Source organism: Theropithecus gelada, chromosome 20, assembly GCF_003255815.1.
Source record: "Theropithecus gelada isolate Dixy chromosome 20, Tgel_1.0, whole genome shotgun sequence".
In the NCBI taxonomy this organism is placed as follows: Eukaryota; Metazoa; Chordata; class Mammalia; order Primates; family Cercopithecidae; genus Theropithecus; species Theropithecus gelada.
Window position 1 is genome coordinate 8,923,853 of NC_037688.1, and position 22,620 is coordinate 8,946,472.

At 44.7% G+C, this 22,620-nt stretch overlaps 1 pseudogene; it reads left to right on the top strand.

Moving 5' to 3' along the window:
* Positions 1-13,211: 13,211 nt before the first annotated feature.
* The window catches only part of LOC112614707, a 32,381-nt pseudogene continuing 22,972 nt past the window's right edge, over positions 13,212-22,620 (top strand).

Sequence of the window (22,620 nt, forward strand, 5' to 3'; positions counted from 1 at the left end):
AACATCTTCACATTCAGAGACTACCTTTTTCAAATCACTTTTTGAGTTGAGTTTTCCATGTCTGTATTCTCCATACAATATTGTCCCCTATGCCAGGGTGCACTGGTAATTCAGCAATTCTTAAAAGAGTGCTTAGCTATTGTCTCTGGCATTTTCTTCCCAGGCAAGTACAGCCATCCCACAGATTATACAGCATTATTTGTGGCTTAATCATTTGTGACGGTTCACAAATTAAGTAAGATTTTGAAAGATTTCCTTCACTCTGACAATATTTATATAAATATTTATATAAATAAAAGGCATCTATCTAGTAAAGCATAATAACCTTTTTTTGGTCACAATGACTCAAGATTCCTTCAACATGAGTCAGGCAACAGAATCTTGATTGAAATGGATTATAAGTTAATGAAGCATTATATATAGGATTGGTATTTTAGATATTTTCTATTACTTCTCATACTTTTACTTAGTACCATTCTTTTAGATCTTGTTTGCAACTTACTGTTGGTCCTAATAACTGTATTTTTGTTAAATTTGTGCAGAGATAAGAATCTTAATCAAGGCTATCTAAACCTCTCTTCATCACCCCAAATGAGGGAGATTTGGATTTCCTTCTTCTCCACTTAAATTGGGCAAGAGTTTCCTAAGAGCTTCCCAGAAATGTTTTAGAATAAATTAATGAAAAGTTTAAAATTAACTCAAGAAAGATTAATCAAAGAAGGAACATTTATTAAAGCCATAAGACATAGTTCACATGTGTTAGTTGTTTTTTGAGATGTGTATCCCTTGCCTTCTACTCCCACCAAAAATGCCTGATTATTCTTTGGGAAATGTTTCTGTCTCCCATCTTTAATCATATGATGTGGGAGGGGTAGACTCCACCTCTGCTTCAGGGAAAGTCCTGATTGGTTCAATCTAAAGAGTGTATCCTATCTCCTTGTCCACAGTGATTGGTTCAGAGTTGGGCAAGTAGCCTAGTTTGGATGAATGAAAGTGAATCCCAGGACTTTTGCAAAACCAACTGGAAAGGAGTCTCTCTCTTCCTTTGGATAATGTGGGTTATAGTGTGAGGTCTGGAGCTGGTACAACCATTTTGCTAGCACCACAGAAATGCCTAGAGTTGCAAATAACTCTTCGGTTCCTGAGAATAAATTCTACATCACAAAAGGAAGGAGAGAGAAGAGATGAAAGAGGAGAGGAGAAGGGAGGGAGGGGGAGAGAGAGAGAGAGAGAGAGAGAGAGAGGAAGAAACTAGGTACTTGATCACATTATTTCAACCACCAAATCAGCCCTATCTAAAGACAGAATTATTGCTGGACTTTTCAACAATATGAATGACATTCAGTAACATCTGTGTTATATAAAGCCACTTGAGAACTTTTCTTTCACTTATAGCAAAGCTCAAAACAAAACAAAAACTTTATTTTATATTTTAAAGAATTTATTTCATTTTAAACTTTTTAAATGTTTAACAATGCATATATATAAATATATATATTACTTTTAAACTATCTTAAAAATTATGTAGGAGAATCCAAGGACAGGGATGGAGTGGGGTCCCAGGAACTGACTGGAAACAGGAACTTAGAAGCTCCAACCAGCTGGTCCTCATGTCTGCTGCTTCTGCTGCAGGCTTTATTGTTCTCCCTTCTCACCCTGGCATCCTCTGGTCCACACTTGGTGACTCAGTCTCTCAGCAGTGATTCTAAATTTCCAGGAGGCAGATTTAATTGGACCATCTCAGGTCAGGAGTCAACCTCTGATCCAACACCTCTGGCCAGAATGTCAGGGTTGCAAAGCACCAAGTTGACATCTAGGCAACCCCTGAAGGTGGGAAGGCAGCTCTGGGTGGGGAGCGTGTTGGGAGATGCTCAGGCACCCCAGAAAGTGTCCATGCCTGGTGGACTGGAAGTCTCCTTATGACTTAGAGCTACAGTTTCCTTCTGTAAAATGGAGCTGCCAAACCCAAGGACTGTCTTGAGTGGAAAATGAGAAAATGAATGGGAGCAGCTGCCATTGTGGGATGGTGAGGATCATTTCAGCTGCTCTCTTGTACAGCAGGCCCTCCAATAGCATCATTCTGTTCAATGTAATTTCATTATAACTTTGATGGAAAAAAATAGATTCCTTCAGGGGCCCCTATTTGTGTGGAGTCTGCACGTGTTCCCCATGTCTGCATGGGTTTTCTGCAGGTACTCCAGTTTCCTCCCACATCCCAAAGCTGTGCATGTGAGTTTCGTTGGCATGTCTACTCAGTTCTAGTTTGAGCGAGTATGGGTATATGAGTGAGTGCTCTCTGCAATGGGATGACATCCTGGCCAATGTGGATGCTTACCACCCACAACCCTGAACCAGAATAAATAAGCGGGGCTGGATGGTACTGGTACCAAAGCAGACATATAGACCAATGGAACAGAATAGAGACTTCAGAAACAAGACCACACATCCATAACCATCTAATCTTCAACAAACCTGACAAAAACAAGCAATGGGGAAAGGATTCCCTATTTAATAAATGGTGCTGAGCAAACTGGCTAGCCATATGCAGAAAACTGAAACTGGACCCTTTCTTTACATCTTATTCAAAAGTTAAGTCAAGATGGATTAAAGACTTAAATGTAAAATCCAAAACCATAAAAACTCTAGAAGAAAACTTAGGCAATACCATTCAGGACATAGGCATGACTTTATGATGAAATCACCAAAAGCAATTGCAACAGAAGCTAAGGTTGACAAATGGGATCTAATTAAACTAAAGAGCCTCTGCACAGCTAAAGAAACTATCATCAAAGCAAACAGGCAACCTACAGAATGGGAGAAAATTTTTGCAAGCTACCCATCTGACAAAGGTCTAATATCTAGAATTTACAAGGAACTTAAACACATTTACAAGAAAAAAACAAACGACCCCATCAAAGAATGGGCAAAGGATATGAACAGACACTTCTCAAAAGAAGAATTTATGCAGGCAACAAACATATGAAAAAAAGCTCAACATCACTGATCATTACAGAAATGCAAAGCAAAGCCACAGTGAGATACCATTTCATACCAGTCAGAATGGTGATTATTAAAAAGTCAAGAAACAACAGATTATGGCGAGGTTGTGGAGAAATAGGAATACTTTTCATTGTTGGTGGGAATGTAAATTAGTTCAACTATTGTGGAAGACAATATGGTGATTCCTCAAGGATCTAGAACCAGAAGTACCATTTGACCCAGCAATCCCATTACTGGGTATATGCAAATCATTCCATTATAAAGATACATGCACATGTATGCTGATTGCAGCACTATTCACAATAGCAAAGACATGGAACCAACCCAAAAGCCCATCAATGATAGACTGGATAAAGAAAATGTGGTACGTACACACCATGGAATACTATGCAGCCATAAAAAGAAATGAGATCATGTCCTTTGAAGGGACATGGATGAAGCTAGAAGCCATCATCCTCAGCAAACTAATACAGGAATAGAAAACCAAACACCATATGTTCTCACTCATAAGTGGGAGTTGAACAGTGAGAAGACATGGACACAGGGAGGGAACATTACACACCAGGGGCTGCTTGGGGGCTGGATAAGGGGAAGGAGAGCATTAGGACAAATAGCTAATGCATGTGGGGCTTAAAACCTAGGTGACGGGTTATAGGTGCCGCAAACCACCATGGCACGTGTATACGTATGTTACAAACCTGCACGTTCTGCACATGTATCCCAGAACTTAAAGTAAAAAAAAAGAAAAAAAGAAAAAAAAAGAAAAAGTAAAAGAAAAAAATAAGGGAAGTGAATGAACGAAGACAAATTATTGTAAAATAAAAATTCATAAAGTCTACAATAATCCTACAAATGCACACAGTAAAAGCTGTGGACGGAAATGCTCAGCAAGCCCTCGTTATCTGTGCTTGATTTTTTAACTGCCCCGTGGCAGGAGGCGCTCCTTACAATTTCTGTTTTGAAAACATTTTTTTTTAAATTTAACCCACCACCACTACAACTGCCATCTCTCACAGATGCACCAAAAATTGGGTAAATAATTTTCTTACTTGTCTTTTTCAATCTTTCTTAAAAGGATGTAGAGTTCACATTTATTAAAATGACTAATGTTAGAAGCATTTATTTAGAAGTTTGGCAATGTTTGTGTGAACAGGAATATGCTGTAAGAACGTAACTTTTGTTTGTATCAATTGGCCTGTGGTAAAATTTGTCTCATTATGTGTCGGTTTGCCTAAAGTCTCGGTTTCTGAGAAGCTACCCGTGACATTAAGGAAGGACTCACTGTATTCTCAGCAGTGCTGAGCATAGCATAGAGGTTCAATAAATGCGTCACTTGTGATTATGCAGCTGCACGCCAGCTTCACGCTGAGAAACTTGCATTAGCATTATTATGAACAACGCACATTTTGATGGTGCAATTCAGTGTATAGCACTCTCACACCCACAAATGTAATTGACGCTCAGGCCATCTCATGAGCCAGGGTCACTATTCCTACTTTACAGAAGAAACTGTAAATGGCTTATTTTAAGCCAATGTGGTTTTTTTGTTTGTTTCATTTTTCTTGAGGTAGGGTGTTGCTTTGTCACCCAGGCTGGAGTGCCGTGGCACAATCACAGCCCACTGCAGCCTTCAATTCTTGGGCTCAAGCAATCCTCCTGCCTTAGCCTCCTGAGTAGCTGGAACCACAGAAGCAGGTCACCATGCTCAGTTGATTTTTGTTGTTGTGGTTTTGCCACAGGGTCTTGCTCTGTCACCCAGGTTGGAGTACAGGGGCGTGATCTCTGTTCACTGCAAACTCTGCCTCCTCAGTTCAAGTGATTCTCGTGCCTCAGCCACCCCAGTAGCTGGGATTACATGCACGCACCTCCACATCTGGCTAATTTTTGTATTTTTTTAGTAGAGATGGCATTTTGCCATGTTGGCCATCCTGTTCTTGGACTCCTGGACTCATGTGATCTGCCCACCTTGGCCTCTCAAAGTGCTGAGATTACAGGCATGAGCCATCACACCCAGCCTTAGTTGATTCTTAAACATTTTTTTTGTAAAGATGAGGCCTTGCTATGTTGCCCAGGCTGGGCTTTAACTCCTGGGCTCAAGTGACCCTCCTACCTTAGCATTCCAAGTAGCTGGGACTACAGGGTGTGCTCCACCATGCCCAGAGATTAAAAGTAAATAAATATAGTGCAGACAAGATCATTCCTCAGGCTGGTCTCAAACTCCTGGCCTCAAGCAATCATCCCACCTCAGTCTCCCGAAGTGTTGGGATTACAGGCATGAGCCACTGCATCCAGCCACCAGTGGTTCTTAAAGTGTGAGCATCACCTGAGAACCCGCTAGAAGGAAAACAGAAACTTCTGAATCAGAAACTCTAAGGTGCGGTCCTGTCATCTGCATTTTCACAGGACTTTCAGGTGATTCTGATGCCTACCCTAGGCGCTGTGGCTAATAAGTGAATCCATCCCTTCCAACTCCTTCAGCACTAGTTTCACATGGCAGTTTTGCAGTCTCGAAAGGCAGGGTGATTCGTGATCTGTACATGTCTGTGGGTCCTAGTCTGTGCCAGTCAGTATTCAGGCTCCAGGCTCCAGTGAACAGAGATCATGCCCCTGTACTCCAACCTGGGTGACAGTATCCAGCTCCTTAGCTGCAAGGAACTGAAGAAGTGAGTGTTAGCCAAAGCTGTTGATTTTTATTTACCAACGACACCTTCAATCCTTGAAACTGGTTTGGCTTCCTCTTCCTCTGGTGGGCTTTCTCAGGGAAGGGCTCAGGCTGCATTTGGCAGACTTCTGTGCTCTCACACAGCTTTGTGTTTGATTCTGGTGGAGTAAACATACCGCTGCCAGGAACATCTTGCTTTTCCTCTTTTCCTCCACCACTTCCTCTCAGTTCTTGCTCTTCCCTAGGGAGTTCAGGCAGCACCCTAGAGTGGTGAGTGCTGGGCAAAGCAGACATTTCAAGATCTTTGTGACGGCCTTGGGTGCATATGGATCTGTGGACATCTCAGTAAGGGGTGGGGGGGTACACCCGTTGATGCCAACTGCAAAGCCACTTGGGCTTAGTCATGGTGGAAGAAGCTTCTTTATAAGGTCAGTAATTTAACAGGATCAAAACTCAAATCCTTCCAGAACTTGGAAAAAGATTTCCGCCTTGCCTTACTGTATCGGGAATGTTCTTAGCTGCCAGGAACAGAAAAAGACACTGGCTGCCTTAAGCAGGAAAGAAATGAATTCAAGAGTATGGGTGGCTGACTGCATTGCAAGGAGAGCTGGAGAGCCAGGCTGAGAGGTCACGCAGCCAGGGGGATGCCCTAGTCGTCTCACAGGAAGGTCTGGTGAGGGCACTGTTGACATCATTCCTATGTGTCAGGTGCCTATCCTCTCTCCTAGCCGTGCCATGGCTGTCCCCAGGATTAGGTCTTGCTGCAATGGCTACTGCCGCTCCGTGAATGCTACGCAATCCCCAACTTTTTGTACCACAGTGATCCAATGAGTAACCTGGGCTGGATGCTTCTGATTGGTGGAAGACAGTCACATGCCTCTGCTTCAGCTGCAAGGGATCCTGGGGAGATGGGTATCCCCTATTTTTATCGTCTGCTGAGGGAGGTGGACTCAGCTCCTCCCAAGACTCAGAAAGTGGAAAATTTCTTCCAAATAAGGAGGAAGTTAATAAGCTGTGTAACCAAAAGAATAACTATCCCAAACTATCTATTATAAAATCACAATCGTAAAAGCTAACAACTCTATGCTCTTGTTACATGCCCTGTGCTGTTATGACTCATATATATTACCTTATCTAACCTTCACAGAAGTTCTATAAGGTCATTCTAAGTTGTTACCACTCCCATATGAACAGATAAGGAAACTGAGGCCCAGAGAGCTGAGTTATTCATTCAAGATCCTGTAGCTCTAAAGTGGCAGAGACAGGCTTTAAACACAGGGCATGAGCTGCCTCTGAAACCCTAAGGCTGAGGTGACTGCAGAACCCAGATTTCTGACCTGAGCACCTCTCAGTTCCATAAGCCAGTAAATCCCTTACTTTTATTTAAAAGACAGTGACTGGTGTGATGGGCAGGGGTGGGGGGTGCAGTCTGAAAAATAATGATAATAATAGATATAACAGGTGATATTGATTGAGTGCCTATGCTTATTACAGTTGAGTTAAGGTTATTCCTTTTAATCATCCCATCTGTCCTATGATTTAAGATACAACTATTATCCTCATTTTACGGATGAGGAAATGAAGCTGAAAATGGTTAAGAAATGTGACAAACTTGATACAACTTGGAGAAGACAAACAGGGTTCAAATCCAGGGCTGTTACTAGTATGGGCTGTTAACTTTTGGCCAATCAAAGCCCCTGTTTTTCAGCCCTCAATTGGTGGCTGATTTCACCTGGGCCTTTACATGCAATTCTATTAGAATTGTCCTCCCTTCACCATGGAAAAATGCCTAATCTATAATGACAGCAGACATCCCTAGTTGACCAGCCTGCACTCTCCTACTTAACGTAAGGATAGCCTCAGATTCCTTCTTTTTTTTTTTTTTTTTTTTTTTTTTTTTTTTTTTTTTTTTTTTTTTGAGACGGAGTCTCGCTCTGCCGCCCAGGCTGGAGTGCAGTGGCCGGATCTCAGCTCACTGCAAGCTCCGCCTCCCGGGTTCACGCCATTCTCCTGCCTCAGCCTCCGGAGTAGCTGGGACTACAGGCGCCCGCCACTGCGCCCGGCTAGTTTTTTTTTTGTATTTTTTTAGTAGAGACGGGGTTTCACCGTGTTAGCCAGGATGGTCTCGATCTCCTGACCTCGTGATCCGCCCGTCTCGGCCTCCCAAAGTGCTGGGATTACAGGCTTGAGCCACCGCGCCCGGCCCTCAGATTCCTTCTTAACACAAATGTTTTCAGCAGTATCTTCCGACTGATCAGAATTGGCATGTGAGAGGCAAATGATATCTCCTCCCTTATCTAAAGGGTTTGCGTGGATTCCAAGTGACTTGAGCCAGAGACACCTTCATAGAGAATCAAAGAAGCAGACACTTGCCTTTTTTCTCCCTGAACAATAAATGGTTACAAAAGAGTGTGATCACAGTAGCTATTTATTCTCTTACGGTTTAGTTTTGTTAGAGTTTATTCCTAATTGAACATAATTTAAGGTTGCTTATAATAAAAAGCACATAACCTTTAACTGGACATTTAAAAAAATCATATTCAACTGAGAACTGGGAGAAGAGAGATGATTTTGCTGAAAATTTTATGCAGTATAGTTACAATGCCTTAAAATTAAATTCATCCCCGAGTTCTCTGGCACCCAGATAACAAAGGGCAAGAAGATGTATGACTTGTGTGAGTTCTCCTTGCCTGATAAGAGGGAGGCATAAACTAATAGCTTGTGGGCGAATCTGGCCAAAAGTATGCTTTGTTTAACTGTACACGATTTAAAATAAGGATAGTCCACTTGAAAATCTAGACTTGCTTTAAAGATGATAAGACACGACCACTCCATGCTCATCTCTCTCAAGCTCAACCATCAGCAGGAGCTGAGCATTGCCTGCCCCTTTAGACCAGCAGGCCGACTCCAGCTCTCTCTTCCCTTTCTCATGTGCCTCGCTCCTATGGGCACTGAGCTGTGTGGTCTGGTTGAGGATACGAAATGTACACATCGTCTTGGGTCTTTTCTACACACCAAAGCCAAAGCAATCACGCTAACTCGTAGATCAGATCACTACCCTTTATCTGTGCCTCTCAGAGCTCATCTTGGACTTTGTTGCCTTTTGCTCACGGTTCCTGCCTCTTCAGATCTTTTTTTTTTTTTTTTTTTTCCCAGACAGGGTCTCCCTCTGTCACCCAGGCTGGAGTGCAGTGGCACAATCTTGGCTCACTGTAACCTCTGCCTGCTGGGTTCAAGGGATTCTCCTGCCTCAGCCAACCTGAGTAGCTGGGATTACAGATGTGCGCCACCACGTCTGGCTAATTTTTGTGTTTTTAGTAGAAATGGGGTTTTGCCATGTTGGCCAGGCCAGTCTCGAATTCCTAAGCTCAAGTAATCCACCCCACTTGGCCTCCCAAAGTGCTGGGATTACAGGTGTGAGCCACTGCTCCCAGCCTCTTAGGCTCTTTCTCTGCTTCTAACCCACCAAGTATGTTCCTGCCTCCAGGCTTTTGCACTTGCTGTGCCCTCTGCCTGGAACAGCTTGCCCCCTGCACAGCTGCCAGCTCAGGTCTTTGCTCAGTTGTCATCTTATCAGTGAGACCTTCCCTGACCACCCCATAGAAAACAGCAGAACCCCCTACCACTCTCTGCCCTCTAAACCTGCTCCATTTTTTCCATGGCATTCATTACCATCTAATCCATTTCTATTAGTACACATTTGTTGAGTTTTTTCTCTTACATCCGGCAATGTAATTCTCTGGATAATGAAAATGGGGACTGGGGCCGGGGTTCTCGTTTGTTCTCTGCTCTATACCCAGCACTAGAGCAGTGCCTGGCACATCGGAGACGTTGAATGTAGGAAATGAATGCATAAAAATCTATGTTCAGTCAACGTTAATCTGTGAGACATACATATCTAATCTTTCCAAATAAAGATATCTTTATATAAATATAAAGATTAGAGACATAAAGATGCATTGTTTTATCTTGGGCTGTAAAGATACAATGCTATAAAGACAGCTATATTTATATCTATAGTGCCTGCAGATTAAAGACCAAACAATGACCAGTAGTCACAGAAGGCAAAGACAATGGCAATGCTGTTTACAGTTTCCTTGCATACTGTTTCTGTGAGCTCCTTTTCTTTATAAGTGCTATTAACCGTTTGTGGGATTGTCAGATTCTTTCTGGAAATAGTCCCAGTTGGCCAACTCTTCTGACAGGTTAGAATCCAAACATGGATGTTTGGATTTGCAAACCGCCCTTACAAATAGAGGGGTGAACTTGGGTTCAAGCAGCATCTCTCCTCTTCCTAGCTGCATCTCTGTTTGGGCGGCTGGGTGGGGATAATCCAGCCTGTACATGCCTGGCCTTCTTTACTCCGTCAAAATTCCCCCTAGACATGCTCTGCGTCCACCGCATGTGTCTCCATGGCCCTAAGCCCACGCCATGCATTTCCTCTCCAGTTCACCCTAACCGGAGTCCTCTTGGATCCAGCAAAACCTTATTTCAACACCCATCAATCCAGAAATGTGTCCTTCTCTGAGACAGAACTGGCACTGCTCACGACTCTGGAAAGTCCACTGTGGTCACGGCGCCCACCCTGATCTGAGCTCACTTTCTCTGCCTGGAGAAGCCTTTTCATTCAATGCATCCCAGCACAGGCCTAGGGCAGGCACTTCAGCTGCTGGTTGTAGATGAAATGAGTGGAGAGAGGGAATCTTGCTGGAGACCTGGACAGTGGTGCTGGATGAGCTGTCAGCAGGGACGGGACCACTGTGTCAGTCTTGCTGCCCCCAGAAGCTCATCTCCCTTTGCCCAAGCTCCTTGTCTCCTACCACCTACTGCAAGATGCCTCCCAGGGGGGTCCCACTCACCTCCCACCTCCCAGGCCCTCACTCCCTCACTGGTGAGGCCAGAAGAGGATGGAAGTGGGGTTCTCCTGTTTTGAGGCCGCCCTCCAGTGCCAAGAAGTTTGGGGTATCCTTGGGCAGGAAGGTCATTTTATTCCCAAACCCTGCAAGATCCTCCTGCTGGGGGAAGATTTCTTTTCCTCCCTTAGGAAGCCACTTCCGGAGGCAAGCTTCAGGAGAAAAGGAAAAGCAGATGTCAGCCTGTGACACAGAATAATCGATTTGCTCAGTGCTTGTATTTTCCTACCAATTTTGTATTTTTCAAAAAGGACAATAAAACAATTGTACTCTCGGCTAATTAATGACAAGCTGGTAAAAGCATCTCCTCATTGTTCCATTTATTTCTCCATTTCTCCCAGTTAACAGCCCTGTCTCTGAAATGAATCAATGTCGTTTACACAATGCTGTCACCCCATTGTTCCTTTATCATCCTCCATTTTCATAAATCGGGGTGTTAATCCCTTAATGGCTTTTCTCAGTGCTTAAAAAAAATGAAAGGAAAAAAAAAAAAAAGAAAGAAAAAAAGCCCAGCTCCTGCTCACTCTTAATCTGCCTGTAGACAATGGGTGTTTACACAGGCGGCCCTGTGAGGTGTTTACTCAAACAAGCAGGTCCAGTTGGGGATTTAGCCCCTTCTGTTTGTTGGCTAAACAGGAGGCCACCTGGGAATCCACCCCCTTCCTCAGGTAGGGTCTGCCCAAGCCCCTGCCCAGGCCTTTCTGCTGGACTCTTTGATGAGGTCTCCCACGTTTGCCCTGATGGCCCAGGAAAGCCTTGATGCCAGGTGGGGGTACAGGATGGGAGAAGATGGGACAGGGACTTCCTGGTCTTCCCAATTCACAATTCCTATGCCTTTCTCACTCACTCCCATGAGGGCAGTGGTGTATCAGATGGGGTCTCTGGACCAGTGGCATCAGCATCATATAAGAAGTTAGTAGAAATGCAAATCAGTGGACCTATCCCAGACCTACTGAGTCTTCCAGCAATCTGGGTTTTCACAAGCCTTCTAGGTGACTTCTGATGCACTCGGAAATTTCAGAACAACTATAAAAAGTAAATGTCTAGAATTAAAGCTCATTTCATTTAACAAATACTGACTGACTTTTGGTCTTTATTTGGCAGACTGGTATTTGAGCATTGAGTGAATTGGCACCTGCTGCCATGAAGTTGAGTCTACTGAGCAGGCTGTCCTCAGCTGGACCACTGCCCTGACCTCTTTACTTCTCAGGCCCTGCACAATGACAGGCAAAATAATAATAGTAACAATAACAGTATTATTATTACCCAAGACTGGTGCATCAGAAACTACCTTCTAAACCACTTAGTGCTTGTGTGGTGGCACAGAAAGAGGGGCATGCCCACACCAGCGTGGGAGATGGGGATCAAAGGCATCCAGAAATACTGAGGCAGTAGGGGTGTGGAGGGAGCCAAGAACACTGCCTCAGCCTGCTTTGCAGGAATCTGGGTTTTCCAGAATCTCATGTGCCCTCATTCAGTGAACACATCCTGGCTGAGCTTTTGCTCTGTGCCAGCCCATGTGCAAACTGCTTGGAGGCTCTGAGGTAAATCAGGAGGTCCCTACCCTCAAGCAGCTCACAGTCTAGTGAGAGCACTGATAATTTGCACAAACAACTTGCAAAGACCCCTGGAGAATGTTGCAATAGCCCTTCTGAAATGTCACAAAGAAGGCATGATCACCCCAGTGCAGGTGGCTGTGATGGTGGTGGAGATGGTGGTAGATATGGTGGTGCTGGTGGTAGTGGTGAAGATGGAGTTGGTGGTGATGGAGACGGTGATGGTGGTGGAGGTGATGGTGATGGTGATGGTGATGGTGGTGGTGGTGGAGGTAGAGGTGGTGATGATGGTGGAGGTGGTGGTGGTGGTAAAGATGCTGATAGAGATAGTTGGTAGTGATGGTGGCAGTAGTGGTAGTGGTGTTGGAGGTGGTGGTGATGGTGATGATAATGGTGGGTGAGGTGAAGATGATGGTGGAGATGGTGATAGAGATAGTGATGATGGTGGTGGATGTGGTGGTGATGGTGGTGGTGATGTGGTGGAGATGGTAATGGAGATGGTGGTAGTGGTGGTGGAGGTGAAGATGGTGGTAGAGATGGTGATAAAGATGGTGGTGGTGGTGAATGTTGTGGACGTAAAGATTGTGGTGGAGATGGTGGTGGTGGTGGAGGTGGTGGTGATGGTGGTGGAATGGTGGTGGAGGTGGTGGTGATGGTAGTGCTGGTGGTGGAGATGGAGGAGGTAATGATGGTGGTGATGGTGGTGGAGATGATAATGGAGATAGTGGTGGCAGCAGTGGTAGTGGTGTTGGAGGTGAAAATGATTGTAGAGGTGAGGTGGTGGTGATGATGGTGAAGGTAGTAATGGAGATGCTGGCAGTAGCGGTGATGGAGGCAGAGGCGGTGGTAAAGATGGTGATGGAGATGGTGGTGGTGATGGGGGTAGTGGTGGAAGTGGTAAAGGTGAAGACAGTCATGGAGATGGTGGTGGTGGTTGAGGTGGTGGTGGTGGCAGTGGAAATGGTGATGGAGGTGGTGGAGGTAAAGATGGTGGTGGAGATGGTGATGAAGATAGTGGTGGTGGAGGTGGAGGTGGTAGAGGTAGAGATGGTGGTGGAGGTGATGGGGGTGATGGTAGTGATGGTGATGAACGAGGAGGAGGTGGTGATTTGCTGGCAGTTTTACAGAGAAGATCTTATCTTTGAACCTTTCAGTCTGAGGCAAAATTCCCCAGGTGGACTTGAGCTAAAGGAGACCATTCAGGGCAGAATAATAATATTGGTAATGGGATCATGGGTAATTTTTTCTTCTTGTTTTTTTTTTTTGTTTTTGCTTTTGTTTTGTCCCTTTGGCTGGGTGGCAATAGAGCAGAGACAGAGAAGGACAGACCTGCATTCTAATCCTGATTTTCCTGCTTCAAAGTTGAGGTCTTGGGCTAAACATTTTGGCCCCTCTCCACTTCAGAGTCAGCAGCTGTAAAATAGGTTTCCTCATGTCTTCCTAACATTTGCTGATTGGCGTAGAGTGGTAGATGTTATTACTATGATTGCTTCTATTGGCTAGCTTAGGATGAACAGGCATCATTTCTATGGGAACCTAAGTCATCTACCCCACATGGCTTACTTTTATAATAACATGATTTTACTATCCCTTTGTTTTTATTAGCATAACTTTACTATTCCAGCAATATTCTTGCCTAGTCAACTAATTTTATAGTTAATTACCGGCATATCCTGAAAAAACCATCAATTCTCCAATATAAAGCATTCAATGCTTTACCCTCTAAGACTCTTTGAAGCATCCCCCTCAAAACCCTCACTTTACTGTTTCTGCCAATTCTAACCTATCATAACATGGTACTTACCTGATTCTAACCAACGCCTCCTCCCTTTGAAAATACTCTTTAAACCAGACTAGAGAATCTCAGTAAAAATAACCTTGCCCTTCCCCATTTAAGATGCTGCCTGTCTTAGTCTGTTTGCATTGCTGTAAAGAAATACCTGAGGCTGGGTAATTTACAAAGGAAAGAGATTTATCTGGCTCACACTTCTGTAGGCTGTACAGGAAACACAGTGCCAGCATCTTCTTCTGGTGGGGACCTCAGGCTGTTTCTACTTCCGGTGGAAGGTAAATGGTAGCTGGCATGTGCCGAGATCACACGGTGAGAGAGGAAGCAAAAGAAATAGGGAGGAGGAGGGAAGATGCCAGGCTCTTTTTAACAAGTTCTTGCAGGAACTAATAGAGTGAGAACTCACTCTTGCTGCAACAAGCGAACGAAGCCGTTTATGAAGGATCCACCCCATGACCCAAACACTTCCTATTAGTCCACACCTCCCACAGTGAGGATCATACTTTGCCATGAGGTTTGGAGGCATCAAACATCCAAACCATAGTACTGCCAAAGCTCTTTTGAGGTGGTGTTCTCCCTCATTGCAGTGACCAATCAATTCAGCTTTGCTTTACCAACAGACTGTTAGTGGTATTTGGAGAGCCAACATTCAACACCTGTGATTAAAATATTATAGAACGACATAACCACCTTTTTGCATGATCTTATTGAGAGGGCACATGGAGGCTTTTACTGCTACAGGAAACTTCATCTTGTTGATTTAGGAAATAGAAGCAGCTGAGGTGAGTTGGAAACATACTTGCTAGGGGTCTTGAGAAAATTTTAAAATCTTCCCTATGACTTTAAATTATCTATTTGCTTGTGATCACTTGTTTAATATCTTTCTCCTGCCAAAACTATAACTCCATGAAGGCAAGTACTGTGTCTTCATCACCCTTTGTCTCCAGCTTCCAGAAAAGTGCTTGGCACATGGTACATTCAGTTGTTGAATGAATGAATGGGTGGATATATGGAGGAAGGGATCTGGGTTACAGTTCCGGATCTGCTACTGATTTGCTATGTGCCTTTGGCCAAGTCCATTCTCTTGCTAGGCCTCAGTTTCCCCACAGGCTCAATGCTGGGTGAAATCACTCCTGGAATTCCACATTTATGTTTTAGGTTGTTATGATTCCAAGGACAGCAGCCACATCTCAGGCTTCAAAGGAGACTAGGTAAGACAGCTGATGACCGCGCTGTTGAAAGCCTGAGATTGACAGTTCCAGGATTCATGGCAATTAATTTGAAATTCTCAGATCTGGTTCTTTTCTCAACCCCTGAGACTTAGTAGGATGGGCAGAGGCCAGGATGTTTCCTATTTGTTAGCCACTACATTTATGTGAAGTGCTGCCTTCCCCTGCTTCCCTCCCTTTCCCTTTGGGGTGTGTGTGAGTATCTGGGTGCACACTCTGTGGCATGTGGTAGTGGGATCCCGGGGCCCCTTTCCTTCTTTTCCTCCTGATCATGTCAGCTGTCCTTCTCAAACCCTGGCACAGCCTGCTCTCGGCAAGGTGGTGTTGTCAGCCATTTACACCTCCCTGGGGATTGGCATTTCTCCTCTCCCTTCCAGAGATATTTATAATTAGGATGTCCCATGAAGAAGCACAAGGGTTGGCAGGTTCTAACCTTATAGGTGGTTCCTGACTTACCAGTTGTGTGACCTTGGGCAAGTTATGTAGCCTCTTTATGGTTTAATTTCCTAATGCAAAATGGATAACATGCTAGTAGTCACCCCACTAGGTTGTTGAGAGGTTACATGAGTTAGTACAGTAAAACACCAGGACAGAGTGTGGTACACACAGCACACATATCACAGCCATTAGCCACTGTCCTCATCCCGTAAGTGCCTGGTGATGCCTGACTCGAGGTCTGAGCTCTGTGATGGAATATGACTCAGCAACAAAGAGGACTGAACTGTAGATACAGACAAGGGCTTGAATGGATCTCGAAGGCACTATGCTGAGTGAAAGAAGCCAGTCTCAAAAGGTGACATACTGTATAAACCCATTTATACAACACTCCCAAAAAACAGAGTTATTGTGATGGAGAACAGATCAGTGGGGATTAGGGGTTAGGGATCAAGGGAAGGTTTGACTTTTTTTGGGAGTGGACAGGGTCTCTCTGTCGCCCAGGCTGGAGTGCAGTGGTGTGATCATCATCCACTGCAGCCTCAAAGTCCTGAGCTCAAGCCCTCTCTGTCGCCCAGGCTGGAGTGCAGTGGTGTGATCATCATCCACTGCAGCCTCAAAGTCCTGAGCTCAAGCCATCCTCCCACCTCAGCCTCTTGAGTAGTTGGAATTACAGGTGTGCACCACCATGCCTGGCTAAATATTTTATTTTTGTAGACATGGGGGTCTTGCTTTGTTGCCCATACTGGTCTCGAACTCCTGGGCTCAAGCAATCCTCCCACCTCAGCCTCCCAAAATGTTAGGATGACAGGCATGAGCTCCCATCCCTGGCTGGGATTTTACTTTTTAATGGGAGATTTGGAGGTGATGGAATTGTTCTGTATCCTGATTGTGATGGTAGTTACATGGTTCTATATATGTCTTAAATTTCATAAAGCTGTGATCCCCAAAAGTTAATTTTTTGTATGATTATTAAAAAAATTATAACTGGGTAAATGTTCTTGGCCTTTATTCAGCAGAACATGGTTACCTTCTTTCTCCTGGCAAGATAAAAAAAGAACACATCTCTAGATGTGTCAGAAAACAGAAAACCCCCCACATAAAGCGCCTCCCAGTAGAGAAACAAACCTCCACGTTTGAAACCTGCTCCAAACCACTCCTGGGCTCTGTAAACGGCCCAGGCAAATGAGAACTCCAGATCAGAACCTGGGCGTGGGGGAGCTATTTAGAACTCCTGCAAGCTATTTAAAGAGATTTAAATGCGCCGTTTCCTAGTTATTCTGAGGTGCAGCTATAATTGCTGTTCTTTCCAAATAAATCCTTCAGATTAAATGGATATCGAGTGTGTAAGTTCAACGATTGCTCACGGCACGCGAACCTTGTCAAAGTTCAGAGTGAGTCAGTCTAGATTAACAGGAGGAAGTTGGCAAACATTGTTTTAGTCTTAACACTATCATTTGGGGCTGGTGTTGAATGTTTACGTTTTGGGGAGAGAAAACTCAGGCCAGATAAGGCAGCCTGGGGCCACACTTGGGAGTGAGGAATCTTGGCTTGGCAACAAAGTTTTATAATTTAGGGGGAGTCCCTGCTCTCCTCTGAACCTCAATTTTGCCACCTGCTTTTTGGGAGTAGTGTGGTTGAACTCGATATTCTCCAAGGCTCTTTTCTATCTGGTTTCTGGCTGAGAACGTCTCCCTTCTTTCTACTTTTGGGGACATAGTTGCCCCTTCTTTTTCCACTAGCACCTGCCAGTGTCTGGCCTCCGTTTTAGGGACACCCCACCATGTCACTAAGACAATGCTAACTAGGTCTGTTTTGAATTTGATGAGTCTTTACCCATCTGCCCAACCAAAAGCACTTCTCTGAGCAAACTTGTGTACAAATGTCAACAGGCACCACAGAGCATCTGAGAAACATGCCCAGAGGTGCCGTTAGCAGGTTGGAATTATGAGGTGAGCAGTAAGAAGCCAAAAAATCAGGGAGCCACTTGAGCAGAGAGTATAAACATAAATATCCCCAAGCAGGCCCCAGCACTGGGTTTTTTATGTTGATGTTCTAATATGTTATCCACTAAGGGCTTATTTACGCCGTTTTGGTATTCCCTGCAATTCATTTATCTGCATAAGGAAGAGGCGCTAACAGGACAGTTCCTCATGAACAACGTCCCTATGTGATCCTTCATGCCCAGATCTATAATTCATGAGCTGATGGCCTGGTGGCAGTTTCCATAAAGGCCACGCCGGGCACCCAGTCGTTAACGTCCTCACTGTCATGCATGGAATCGAAATAAGCCCACTCTCCTTCTATTCATCACGACGCCCCCGACGTGTGGGCAATGATATTATCCAAATATTATTAAAACTTTGAACCCTGTCCCCATAAATTATGACCGAATGGCTCCATGGCCATTAGGAGAGGGGAATGTATGGCCTTCAGTTGCTGCCGAGTAATTATGTGCTTAAAAGGAAGCGTGGCTGAGCATCTCCCCTAGTAAAAAAGAGAGAAGCTAGGATCATTTGTTACTGCTGCAGCGCTCAAAGCTGGACCGTTCAGGCAGGTCAAGTCAACCTTACAGAAGGACAATTATCTGCCTAGAGAGACCAAACATCTGTTATTAAGTATGTATAGGCATCAAGGCAACATGCTAGAAACCTTGTCCACTTCAAACACTTGGCGTATTCCACACAACACCCCCTTCGCATTTTGTTACTGCAGCAGTCAGCTTTGAAATATGCCCTATCTTCCCTCCCCCGGCCCCTGGCTTTCATGTACCCTGCAGCTGCTAACGATGGTGTTGTAACTTTAGAAGAACCTTGCTATCTTTCTGTGGCTCTTTAAGTAATAATAATAATTTTTCTGTAACTTTTTTTTCCTCCCAAACTTTCTTTTGCATTTATTAGCTATTCAAGGAGTATTGCTGTGGCAGAGACAACATGATGTTTGGAAGCGCAAGGGAAGTCTGTTCACGTGAGCAGCCGAATGGCTCTTTGATGCGTGTATCTGCAGCCATTTGTAGGCTGTTAAGGTGCAGGGGAGACAGATCGCTCTGTGTTGGGATTATAAAATGGGAAATAGAGTTTTTTCAGGCTATTGTTGTTCTCTGGACCATGTATATGTTAGAACGCTAGGAAAATGGGGAAAGGGACCCTAGAAATCAGGTAACAGGAGGCAGGGAGCAGGTCGTAAAACAAGGCTACAGGCAAAGTGGGTTGAAATGGGGTCGGGGACAACAGCAGGATGAGGACAATGGGGATGCCCAGGGAGATAACATTGCAATCACTCCAGCTGAGCACTTCCAGACAAGAATAAACAGAGTGCAATTTTCCACTCATAAAGATTCAAAGTATAATATCAAGTAAGGAGAGTTGGGCCATGTTTGTGGAGGAGGAAAGACAAGACTCTCCTCTGCTAAGTGACGTATAATAACAGGCTAGATTCCTTTCTTCTCAGGGAGAATGGAATCTCTAGCTCTTGTAGGACCTTGCAATCTGAGCATCTTAAAGACATATGATGTCTGGATGAGCTTCAAAGTAATCCAGGGTGGGGTGGGGATGGGCGGGGCTATAGATGAAACAAAATTGGCCCTGAGTTAATCATTGTTGAAGCTGAGGAACAGACACGGATTATTTTCAACACTTTTGATTATATCTGAAAATTTCCCATAATTAAAAAATAAAATCCCAAGGAACAGAAGTCTTCTGATGTGAATGATCAAGACAGTCAGGAAAGAATCCATCTTCCCAGGACTGAAGTCTATAAACACAAACCAGGGAACAGGAGCCAAGACCGGCTTGTTGGCATAGTACACAGTCAATGCTCTAATCCATCCCGTAAACATTTTCCCAGAAAAACCTTCTTAAAATGCGGTTTTAAGGTGTTTAAAATGCTGAGAAAAGCATCCCAAGTTTCCTTTGGAGAGCCAGCCCTTTTCCACCATAGGTTGCTAGATGGCAAGTGAGATTAATCTCCATTCCCATCTCCCCATTTCATTACAGGAGCCAACCTGGGACGCAGGCCTGGCCCTCTGGAACATCCCCTGGCCACAATGATTGGCTTAGGGGAGGTCATGTGATCCAACTTAAGCCAATGAGACTCAACTCTGGAGCTTCCCTTGAAACTATAGCTGAAAGACCAGCTTGTCAGTCCTGGTAGCCATTTTTTGCCATATTTGCTATCCTGAGAGGGGAATCTGCATGAGAATGAAGTTGTTCCAGAAGAAAGCATACATGAGAGATGGAAAGGTTGAGAAATCTGCCCCTGCAAAATTCAGTTAAGTAAGTTATTTCTCCTTTTTTGCGTGTTCAGGTAGAGCTGGATTTCTGACACTTGCAATCAGAAGAGTCCTAACTGAGGTAGTAGCAGAACAGCCTGAAGGTTACAGAAAGAAAACACCCAGCCCAGCTTGGGCAGAGGGCTGTGAGCATCAGCCATAGGCTTGAGTGAGATGCTAGGCCAGTGGCCGATAACCTGTTTCCTACGCCCTTGGGGACATCACTGATGGACCACCGTGTCTTTCCTGGTGAGCCCAGATGTGACCCCAAGTTCTTTTCCATTCAATATTGCAGGCAGCTACTACGGATCAGCTGCATTTGGCACAAGGACAGACCTTGGCCACTGGAGGAGCGTGACAGGGACCCTTTCTAGGAGGACCTGGGGTGGCCAGTGCCACCACAGACCCAAGGACACTTCACAGATCTGGGTAGAAGAATTGAGGCCTCTGGGCTTGGGGGCACCTGATAATATCCTTGGGGGTGGATGGGGAGGCCCTTAAACTGGGCTTCTTGAATCAAGGCAGAGGCTGAGGACCACACCTGGGCTCTGAACGCCACCTTAGCAGCTTCCCGCCTGAGCTGACTGCTGTAGATGGGTGTGACTGGTACCAGGCTCCTTGAGGCTTCAGATGACCTTTTAGCCTCCTTAATAGAGAAGCAATGTGGATTCCCAGAGCCACAATGCCTGTATTCAAAAACTGTCTTGGCTACTTTTTAGCTGTGTGACATTGTCCAAGGTACTAAACCTCTCTGTTTAGGTTTCTTATCTGTAAAATGGAGATAATATTAATACTTCCTTCGATTATAGTGAATATTAAACTGTTTTTTTTAGGTGAAGCACTGAGAATAATGCCTGGCACAAATTAAGTGCAATATGTTTGTTAAACAAACAAATAAATAAATAAATAAAATCTTTATTCTCAGGGGTTCAACTGGAGATTTTGCTGAGAGATGAGTCAGTCCTGAATCACTTCTGCTATTTACCCCATTCATTCTCTTGCTTACTTTCCCATTTGTTCAGCACTGACCTTGGGCCAAACATAGGGATAGTTTTATCTCCAGATGACCTCTTCAGATTCATTTTACTTAGATGGTGCAAATCTCAATAGGGATTCTAGAAATCCACCCAAGGTGCATACCCTCAGGCGGCTTCAGAACAGTGCCCTGGGCCTTTCTTTCCCTGTGAGCCGCACTGCCCCACTCCTTGCCTTGTGGATCTTCATAGAAATGAGGGCTCTACTTCTTAGATCCGGGAAATGGAATTTCCAGGGAACGATATAACTGGTTCAAAGACCATCAGGTGGGATGAGGAAGTCTGGAGTTGCATTCTGGGTCTTTCTGACCTTTCTCTTTCCCTTTCCTTTTCCCTTTTCCTTCCTTCCTTCCTTCCTTCCTTCCTTCCTTCCTTCCTTCCTTCCTTCCTTCCTTCCTTCCTTCCTTCCTTCCTTCCTTCCTTCCTTCTTTCCTTCCTCTTCCTTTTCTTTTTTTTGAAGCAGAGTCTCACTCTGTCACCAAGATGCAGTGCAGTGTTGGGATCTCGGCTCACTGCAACCTCTGCCTCCTGGACTAAAGTGATTCTCCCACCTCAGCCTCCTGAGTAGCTGGGACCACAGACATATACCACGCCTGGCAAATTTGTGTTTTTCTAGAGACGGGGTTTCGCCATGTTGCCCAGGCTGATCTCAAACTCCTGGGTTCCAGCGATCTGCCTGCCTTGGCCTCCCAAAGTTCTGGGACTACAAGCATGAGCTATGGTGCCTGCTCTGTCCGACTTATTTTTATGTCACATGGATGTAGACCAATTCATCACCAACTGCCTTGCTTAATATTATGCTTTGTGGTCAATATATCTGTCTCTCCCATTACTCTGGGTGGCTCTAGAGCCATGTTTTATTCATCTCTGCCTTTCTAGCCCCTACAAAACACTTGACTCAGGGCCCTCAGAACAGCTATAGACTTGTATTGCCAGGGAATTTATGCAATTGCCCAAAGGTATAAATCGGTTAGCATCTGGAGAAATGCTAGAAATATACCCTGTCTTTGAAAGTCCCACTAGAACCTGCACCATGCATTCCTTTTTGGGTTGAAAGAGGATGCCCACTTCCAACTGAGCTCTTTGTCCCTTTCTCAGACATAAAATATCTATGCCTAGGGCTGAGCTTCTGGGCACAATTAGAGAATTCAGTGAAGGGCGGCAGTCAGAATATCCCCTCGGGGTCAGACTCCTCTGACAGTGGTGCAGCAGCCAGCCCTGCCCCAGTGATCAGTATCTCCACGAAAGGCTGCTGAATGTCATTGCCCAACCAAATCTTATTTCCTGGGAATGGACCTCTCCTCTCTTGATTTCCTGTTCCCTGACCTCTCTCTAATTTCTTGCTTCTGTTTATGATTCAATGTTAAATGTTTTCAGCTCCATTTTCCTAAAGCTGTAGATTTCATCCCCCTCTTTCCCTGCCCCCAAGTGATCGACTGCTGGTCTCTGAACAGCAGGCTCCCGGAAGGGAGAGAAAGTCCAGCCTAATGAGACCTCCCGCTCCTGCAAGTGGCGGGCAGGCCAGTCTCAGTTCAGCCATTTCCAAATTGCTTCTGAAGAGCTTATACATATCTGGCTTCCAGAAGCCTCAGTGTGCATTTCTTTGATCCATATAGTGTTAACATTTTAGACACACTCTTAAGGCAAGAGGTCATTGACAGTGGGGAGTGGGGGAATATATCCAGGCCGGGCAGGGTTCAAGGGCTTGGAAGAGCAGAACAAGCATAGGGGG